Consider the following 9,803-nt stretch of genomic DNA (forward strand, 5'->3'; position numbering starts at 1 on the left):
ATGTTAACAACAATCTATATGCTAATCGCCAACTTAGAAATAAAACATTCCAATATAGTTAAAGCTGATTATGAATCTCTTTTTAATAGCAACACATTTCCTTCAACTTCTGAGGTTACTTCTTTCATGAAATTGCTGTTTATTACCACTATGCATGGCAGATTATATATATATGTATAATATGTATATATAAAGGGTTTAAAAGTTTTATTTAAAAAGCATCATACTATATATATTTTCTGGCAATTTTTTTCAACATTAAATTTGTAAGGTTCACCCATATGGGTTTGTATAGCTTGGATTTATTTGTCCTCTCTGCTGTGTAACATTTCATTTTATGGGTCTATCACAATTTATCTAGTTTCCAATTAATGGACATTTCAGATTTTTTTCTATTATAAAAGTACTGTAATCAGTTATTTTAATTACTTTCATAGGTGGATGACTGATCCTGTGACTGGAAAATTCAGGTGGCTTGTTGAAAAAAGTTCTACTTGCAGATGTTTTCCCATGATCTGTCATATTTTAAACGTTTCAGTAGATTTCTTTCCTTCCAGTTTTATACATTCAAAATACGATTATTGTGCATAGATATTGCCTTGTATTCAATTTACACAGAGGAAAGAAATGGAATATTTTAAAACCACGTTAGAGAACAATTTTCTGGGAGCGGGGGAGAAGGAATTGTTTGGTTGGTTGGTTTAAAACAAACTGTGCCTAGAAAGTGCTTAATACATTTTGTTGAATAAATGAATAATAAATTTAGAAATATTTTATAGCTTGGGAGTCCAATTTAAAACAGCCTCTGGTTTATTGTTTCCCAATTTCCCATTATAATATGTATAAAGACAAAGACAAAGCCCACATTGCCATCAAACACCTAGGATGGCAGTAACCCTACTGCTAGAATCTGAGAGGAATATTTACTATCCATAGGTTGATACAACCAGTTAGAAAAATGCAATGGACAACTTCCTTGGAAGAGTGCATCTCAGATGGTACAATACTGCCTTCTGAAGGTAGGTTGAGAGCAGTGTGCTGCAGCCAGCTCATAGTGGTTTGAAATAGTCAAGTGCTAAATTATCAGAAATTTTGCAAGCTGGTTGTTACATTGGAGCTTGAAATCAGCCACGGTGCGAATATTTACATCATAGAAATCATCAAAGGCTACAAATCAGCCTTTATCCCCCAAGCTGGTTATGAAACATTTATCAACTCATCACTCCTACTGTACTCCCTTCCCTCTCATTACCCCAATCAGAATTCTAAATGGCTGTTATGCTACTATATAGGTACTGCTTTGAAGGCAGCAGGGATATTTAAACGTGCTTCATTTGTGTGTTTTGTTTTGTTTTTTTATGCAGTTGGACACTGTAAATTTCAGAAAACAAAGTAAGGAGAAGTAGGCAAGGGAATAGAATTTACAGAGGCAACAGGGTGCCAAGGGGATATGGGCATGGTAAAATCCCTACAATTAAAGCACTGCATTGCAGGTCAGACATGGTTTGGGGAGGGGACTGGTGGACAAAGCAGACCCATCCAAAAACTAAGTTTCATTCCCCAATTATGCAGCCACTTATCAGGGAAGTGACGGGATGGATGTTGGACACGAACCACACTGTTTACTTCAGCTTGGCTTAGCCTACTGAAAGGGACTCATTCTACTTGGTCAACCTTATTCCTCATGATTTTGTAATAGGCACAAAAATTAGGCTATTTTTACTAAATTTTTATCCTTCAAATAATTTCCCCTAAATGGATCCTCCTTTCCCCCTGTCTGGACTGTCTGATCTCTCCCTCCCATAGACCTTCAGACTCAGGGTCTGTGCATTACTTGCATCACCTGTCAACACAGCCATGTTTAAACCTCTGTGTGTTTAAGAAAGTTTTTTAGGCTGATATGTATTGTTTTTATACTCCCTTTTCGATTACCTTTCTGTAGCTCAAATTCTTGAGTCTCTCTAATCTTCCTATTGTGTCTGCTCAGTCTCTTTCATGGCAATTTATTTCTGTGATTTCCACATGTGTTGTTAGTTTTTAACTGTCATTTTATTCTAGCGGGGCTTTTGTCCTCCCTTTCTTGTGAGACTATATATGTGGCACAGCTTTAAGGAACAGCTTTGCATTAGCTGTACCAGGTGGCCTAATGGTAATCACTGTCTCAGGAACAATATGATGCATTAACAATACGTGCTAATTTTCCCTCAAGCCCACCATAGCCATAGGACTAGAATTTCACTTTACTTGGGGAGATATATATATATATATATATTTTTTTTTTCTTTTTCTTTTTCCACATAGAGTGGAGGAAGAGACAAGACAAGTTTTCTTATTATCTCCCCGTAACATTGGGCAATTTAAAAAATTAAATCATCCACCAAACTTGTAGACATGTGAGGGTCCCAGCTCTGTTCAAATTTCTGAGTTCCAATTCACTGTCCTGTGTAGGCTGGAGAGCACACCCCTTGTTCCCCGTCTCACATGGGATGGACAGCTTGAGTCCCTAAAGTTCTGGGAGAAAAAGCACATCACAGGACAGTCTCAGGTTCCACTCACATGCTTACCATTTGGTTTTCGGTTTCCAGTTTATTTCTGGTATCGACCAATTTGTTGAAAACTTAGTTATGCATTTAAAATAAGTTTTGTTATATTTCACCTGCCGTGTCTAGGTATTTACAGTGGTGGTAGGGTTTCTTAGTCAACTTTCCTGCTAGAAATAGGAGTTGCATTTTACAGAATTTTATAGTCAGGAAAAATTCTTTGGAAAGTGAATTTATCCTTCAGTAGGAATAACAATTGCTAGTAAGCACATTTTGGTAGAATTAGATGCTGCTTTCTATACTGCTAAAGTATAATATATATTTTTTAATGGGCACTACATAAAATTTGCCACTACAAATACATGTGGGGGCTTTGAATTGGTAGAATTCTTCCTAAGTTTAATAAATAAATAAAAAGCTCCCTCCAAATGTAAAATATTACTAAGAATATCAAGAAAATAGGGAAAATAAGGCATATCAGAAGAATATAGCTTTGTGGAATATTTGGGGAAGATACAAAACAAATTTTTCTCAACAAATGGGAGTTTATTCATACCCTAACTAAAAACTGAGCTGTAAAGGTAATCGTATAAATCAGACCGCAACAATGCTGATGTAATAATCCATTTCAATTTATTTCACAAGCATTTGAGATGCACGTAAAACGTGCTGTGCTCAGACCTGGGCAACCCAAACACCGTAATTATTCTCAAGCATCTTACTGCCTACTGTGAGAACGGCATGTAAAAAAAATTAAAACCCAGAATAATGGTGTGGTACTAACAGCACGTACAAGAAACACAGAGAAGGAAGACTTCACTGAGGAGATAGCACCCTAGCAAGAATTTGAAAGATAAACAGAATTTGACGTGTTAACTAATAAGGGAAGGACATTCCAGGCAGGCACAATGAAGAAAATGCCTCACACGCTGATGTGCAGCTTAATGGAAATGATGCTTAGTTTGGATCACCTATGTTGAACAAGAGTATATTAATACTGATTCACAGAATTGGAGCCAGAGGACCTTGGAATATCTGAGTCCTCCCTTGTGAGTTTGATTCAGTTACTAATCAAGAAGAAACACATTTGAGAACTGATGTGGATTTCCCACACACGAGAAGAACAACCAATTAGAAAATAGAATATAAATCTTAGAATTTGCTAGAGTATCCCGCAGTCACATGAGAAATGTGAGTTAACTTGGATGGGAGCCTGTTTTGTACCAATGCAGGTGCATACTGTGTGTCAATGATGGTTGTATGATCAGCACTCAATCATAGGCCCCCTTTTTCTCTACACACTTTGTATGTGATGTGGTGGTTTTGAGCAGAAGCAGGAGCCTATGATTAGCTTCAAATCCAAACTCCACAACTTGCAAGTTCCATGACTTTGGAGAAAGTACTTAACCTCTAATTGCCTCAGTTTACTCATTTGCACGATCAGAATAATCTAGTAACTACCTCGGGTCCTTGTAAGGCTTCAGTGTGCTAATGTGCACACAAGTATTTTAAAAAGCGACTGGAATTTAGGAGATATTAGCTATTTCTATATTGCTATGTAGATTGTCTGCCTTGGTTTTGTCCCTCATTCCTGTTACAAAATATTTGTTCAGAGTTCTCTTGGGGGAAAAAAAATCCCACATATCCACAAATCAATATTATATGTATTATCTATGGGGTTATGTTCAAAGTGACCTTAACCTTATCTACAATATTTAAAAATTTTTATGCAGAGAAAAAATGTATTACTTACATGTGATACAAATTTACAATCATTCCTACTCTCGGCTTGTAATTTTAGTTTAATGCTGACTGAGATACAAGTTTTATCTTACCAAGGATATTTATTTTATCTTTTGAGCTTTTTTCAGATACAAATACAGATATAATCAGTATCTCCCTTCTCCCACCACGGGTGCATTTACCATTCATTCATTCATCATTCATTCAGTCATTCATTCCTTTAATCTTCAGTTACTGAGTTCTGACTATGTACAGACATTGCTTCTCATTATTTAGATATGAATTATAGTTTGATCTGCACAATTAGCAGATGGGTAAAAGAGAACAAAAATATTGTGTATAAACATTTGAAGCATCTCAGCAGGAAATCAGTATTTTAGGAAAATTTATAAGACTTGTAAGAAACACAGAATAATGATTCTCATATACGCATAAAGAACAGGTAGAATGCTGATGATAGCACCACCTGGGCAATTTTAAATATAGCTTGCAATGGAGGAGGGGATGTTTTTCACATGTTGATATGTGATTTTTTTAAAGGAAAATAAACATAAATACAGCCAATCAACTATGAAGCACACATAGGATATTATGGGAAAAGATTTAAAATGTTTTCTGCAACTTTGTAGGTGGAATAAATGATCCATAGGTGATTAAACTATGCACAAAGAAGTGAGGAAGAAAATAAAATTTATATTAAGGTTTGTTTGTGGTTGCATTATTTATGTTTTCTGCCAATAGGAAACAAAAAAGATACTCTGAGGCTGAACTACATGTTGTTTTTGCTGATTTTTTTAAATTGAGGCAACATTCGCTGATAACATTATATAAGTTCCATGTGCACAAATTATATGCCGACTTCTGTATACATTACAGCGTGCTCACCAGCAAAAGTTTAATTTCCATCCATCGCCATACAGTTGACCCCCTTTATCCATTTTGCTCTCTCCCCACACCCCTTCCCCTCTAATAACCACTAATCTTGAACTTAATTTTTGTAAGAAAATACTTAACCCGACAAAATGTTCTTTCCTTTTTTCCTTCCTTTCTTTCTTGCTTTCTCTTTTAAAAAGAAATCTAAACATCATACTTTTAGAAAGAATCTCCATTTCTGTACTCTGGTGGAAAATACATAAGGTTTGGCATTTTGGCCAGTTTCATTTTGAAGTATCTTGATTTTATTAAAGTCTCATGATATATTTCCATGCCGCTTAAAAAAAAAATTTTCCCCTCCACTAAGTTTGAGAATCTTTATTAATATGCAGGGCCCTTGACACCACACTTCCCAACAGTCAAGTTGTTTCTCACACTCACCCAGCTTGTTTGTCCTTCCCCATTGCCATTTCAGATGTGTTCCCTCCTGCAGGACAGCTCTATATTAAGCTTTATTAAGCACATTCCCTCCTAAACCCACCTGATATCTGTCATGACTACTCTAAGTCACCCCAGTACTTGTACCATCAATTTAGATAAACTGTTAATTTGTACTTACTTGTTCCTCATATGTAGTGTGTTTGGCTAAAACAACAATAGCTAAATTCTTCTTACACCCACCTTATAAACCTTTTTAAAAACTCTTAAAGAGTAGAAACTATGTTATATTTATTTTGTGTTTTCTTTTCCATTCCCTGAATCTTTATGTAAGATAAAGAACAAGTATTTTATTTCCTCTCTAAATTTTAATAGATAAAGTGTCCAAAACCAAATAAAACAGAGAATTGGTCAGTATAAACTCTACCTGTAAAAGCCAATTTTTCTTTGATTATTACTCTAAGGATGATGACAGAGTCTTTTAAATGACTGGATTTGCTCTGAATCTACAAGAACTACATTTATTTTATTTGCTTAGGGAATTTTTTATCCTAAGAGAAATGTATTTGTGTATCAAACCAGAAACGAAACAGAGGAGGTCAAATGAATTAAATTCAAAGTTTGTTTTCAATATGTACCTTAAAAATAAGTAGAAGTTTAATGATTTATTTTGTTTTCATTTTTAGATTCTCAGAATAGACTTCTCTCTCAATCCCTTCTAGCTAAGGGCCTATTTTCCAATTTTCTGTGTATCCCGCAAAAGAGAAAAAAAAATCATATTATATATATGAACATTGTCCAAAGGTGTTTGTGAGATATATTTAGCAGTATTATAATGAGGTCATTATCATGAGAACAAGAGAGAACTGAAAAAAGAAGTACTGTCAACATAGTAGAAGTACTTTCAACAATTACCTTTTTTTCAAGTTGTTTGATCTGCTGAATGTTCCATGAGATGATTTTAAATCTATGAGAAAAACATCTTGTGAGAGTTTTTTCCCCTTAAATGTGGGGGACACCACAAGATAATGTAAGTCAAAAATGACAGTGAACATTTGGATAGCTTTAAAACTAAGCTAAATTTAAACTTTGAAATAGATAAAATATATCTTTCTAAATTTTTAAAGTGGGGATCTACTTTCTCTTTATCTCTATGTCTTTATTGTATATCTTACTACGTACATTTTCATAGATCACATATATGTGTTTGTCATATTTTCCTTTCAAAATGACTCCACCCATGTCAATTTTCCTTCATTCCTTTATTCTGTGATAACACTTAATGCCTGGATAAGCACAAGGCATTATTGCTGCCTCCTGACTTCCCAGGTGTCACTCTTGATCTCATAAACCAAGATCAAGCCTTCTAAAATACTGTTTTTACAGTAACATCCCTTGCTCAAGAATCATAAATTGTCCTCTACTGCCACTCCAATGGGAAAAAAGCACTGACATAGGAATCAGATGGTAGCTCCAACATCCGTACAATAATAAGCCTTCTCTACTATAAAAATGAATAATGATAATATTTACCTCACAAAGTTGTTAAACGTGGTTTTGTTTAAAGGACCAAAAACGATAAGTATCTCAAAGCAGTTTTAAAATTGTAAAGCACTATACAGATAGAATAGTGTACTATGTAAGTTTCAAGGTTCCTCATAAATGGACTACCACCTACCTGTCTAACCTTATTTCCCATCACTGATGTATAGGCATAGTCTGCTCTGAGTAAATTAAACTCTCTGTCCTAACATGTCATATCGATCCTATCTTTATTCCTGCTTGTCCATTCTATCTGCTCACTTCTCCCCCTTTAACCCTACCTGACTGCCCAGGAAAACTCTTCATTCTATCCTGACCTCCTGCTACATGTATCTTCATGTCCTACTACATGGATTAGATTTACAGTCTAAAGGCAGTTTGTGAACACACAGTAGGTATGCAGTAAATAGTTGTCAATGGGTTTGGTTTTTGTGTCAACTCTCTCTCCTTCCTCTGAATGCTATGGCATTATTTGTTAGGTTGAGAAAACAAAGGAAACTAATTAAAGTCACTTATGATAGTTAATTTTATGTGGCAATTTGACTGGGCCACGGGTATTTGGTGAGATATTATTTTGAATATTCTTGTGACAGTGTTTGGATGAGATTCATATTTGGATCAGTAGACTGAATAAAGCAGATTGCCCTCCCTAATGTGGACAGGCCTCATCCAATCAGTTGAAAGTCTAAATAGAACAAAAAGGCTGAGTAAGAGGAAACTTCTTCTGCCTGGCTTTGAACTGAGATATCAGTTTTTCCTGTCTTCAAACTCGAACTGAAAGATTAACTCTTCCTGGGTATGAAGCCCACTGGCCTAAGGACTGGAACTAGGCTTTAGCTCTCCTGAGTCTCTAACTTGCTTACTCACCCTGCAGATCTTGCGCCTTTTCAGTCTCCATGACGGCATGAGCAAATTCCTTATAATAACAAATTCATATATATATATATATATATATATATATAGGTCCCTTAGGATGCTTCTTGTCAGTGTCTTTTTCAAATACAAACTACTTACTCTTAAATCTCCAGGCAAACAAAACAAGACAAAACAAAACAAAACAAACAACAACAACAAACCAAGACCAAAAAAACAAAAAAGAAGGAAAGAAAAATCAAATGGTTAAAAGACCTACAATTAAGCTATACTCTAGGGAGGATACATACAAGAACTTAAAAAAAAACCCAGAAAATTAGCTATAAGCATGAATAACAGTATTCTATCTAATTTAAATTTGAGAGAAAGAAATACTTTAAGACACTCATTCACAAAGCCCAAGGAATAAACATTTAGTTACGGTGGGCATATTAAGATATGAGTACGTAGTAGCCTACTCTCTCTGAAGATACTTTGGGAGTATGTGCATAATGTATACATTCAACTTGTTTTTAAAAAATGAAATATCACTCACGAGAAATCTTAAAATATGATTTCCATCCCACTAACTTGGACAGTTTAATATACATTCCCATCTTGATCTCAAGTGTTGTCTTTCTAGTGGCATTCTGGTACTTTGATTGTAATAAAATTTGAAGCAGAGGCTTACTTTTTAAAGGGAACAGTAGATTATAGTATCATTATTACTATTTTACTTCTCTCTGTTGCACCGAGCCCTTGATTTATATAGCTTCCAATGTGCTTTCCACTGTATTTTGCAGTTTTGCCTTAGGTCATTGGACTGAACACAGGCTCCATAAAGTCAGGGTCCTTTCTGGTTTTGCTTGCCTTATATTTTCAGCGTTTAAAATAGTGCCCGGCCTATTGTAAAACATCAAAAAATTTTACGGGTGAATACATGGCAAAATAGTGTGCCACAAGAATTCAGCAGTCTGTTCAGGCAGATTTCCATTAGAAGATAAGATCTGAGTGAAATCTTAATTTGTAAAATTTTGCTACACTACCTAAACTTTACAGGTAATATTAAGAATAAGATAAAGATAAAGGTTTCTAAATACACCTAAAGCAATACATATATGTATATTTTTAATACATATATATTTATCAGAAGAAAATTAATGGAATCAGTTACCTTAAGTGAAACTTTTTTTTTTTATAATATAGAATCTCATTAAGAACAGAACAACTCCCGTTAACTGTTAAATATAAAACATGTCATATTTAGCACTGATAATTTAAGAGAATTTCCAATAATTCCATTGTCATTTTTAAAAGAGAACTTATGCCCTTTTGTGGTAAAAACAACAACAACAAAAAGTTTCTGAAACTGTGTGATTCCGGGGCAGAGAGGAAGAAAGCAAACACACTTTAGAAGTTCCTCATTGCCTATGTTTGATATAAATTTGCAGGTTTCATAGCAGCATTTCTAACCTGGGTGGAAAATAATGAAGATTTTTCCTACTTCAAACTTATCAAACAAGTAAAATATGTAAAAATGTAAATGACTGCAAGATTCAATTAAAGTGTAGAGAAGAAGTACAGTACTTTAAAAAAATTAAAGTAAAATCTGCATGAGTATGTCTGGTGGTTAGATTTTTAAGGTATGGTATTTCTTAATGGTTGTCTTGCTAAATCTTTTTTAATGTAGCTCCTGAAGAATAATGGAAAAATTCCAATTGTCCACTTCTTACCTATTTACATACTTTAACTTCTTGATTATCCAATTTCTTGGATGTTTCTATCTGCTTTCTTATTTCATAGAGTGAATTTCTC

The sequence above is a fragment of the Aethalodelphis obliquidens genome, unplaced genomic scaffold (assembly GCF_003676395.1).
Source record: "Aethalodelphis obliquidens isolate GAN/ISIS:26980383/991018 unplaced genomic scaffold, ASM367639v1 scaffold4, whole genome shotgun sequence".
Classification (NCBI taxonomy): domain Eukaryota; kingdom Metazoa; phylum Chordata; class Mammalia; order Artiodactyla; family Delphinidae; genus Aethalodelphis; species Aethalodelphis obliquidens.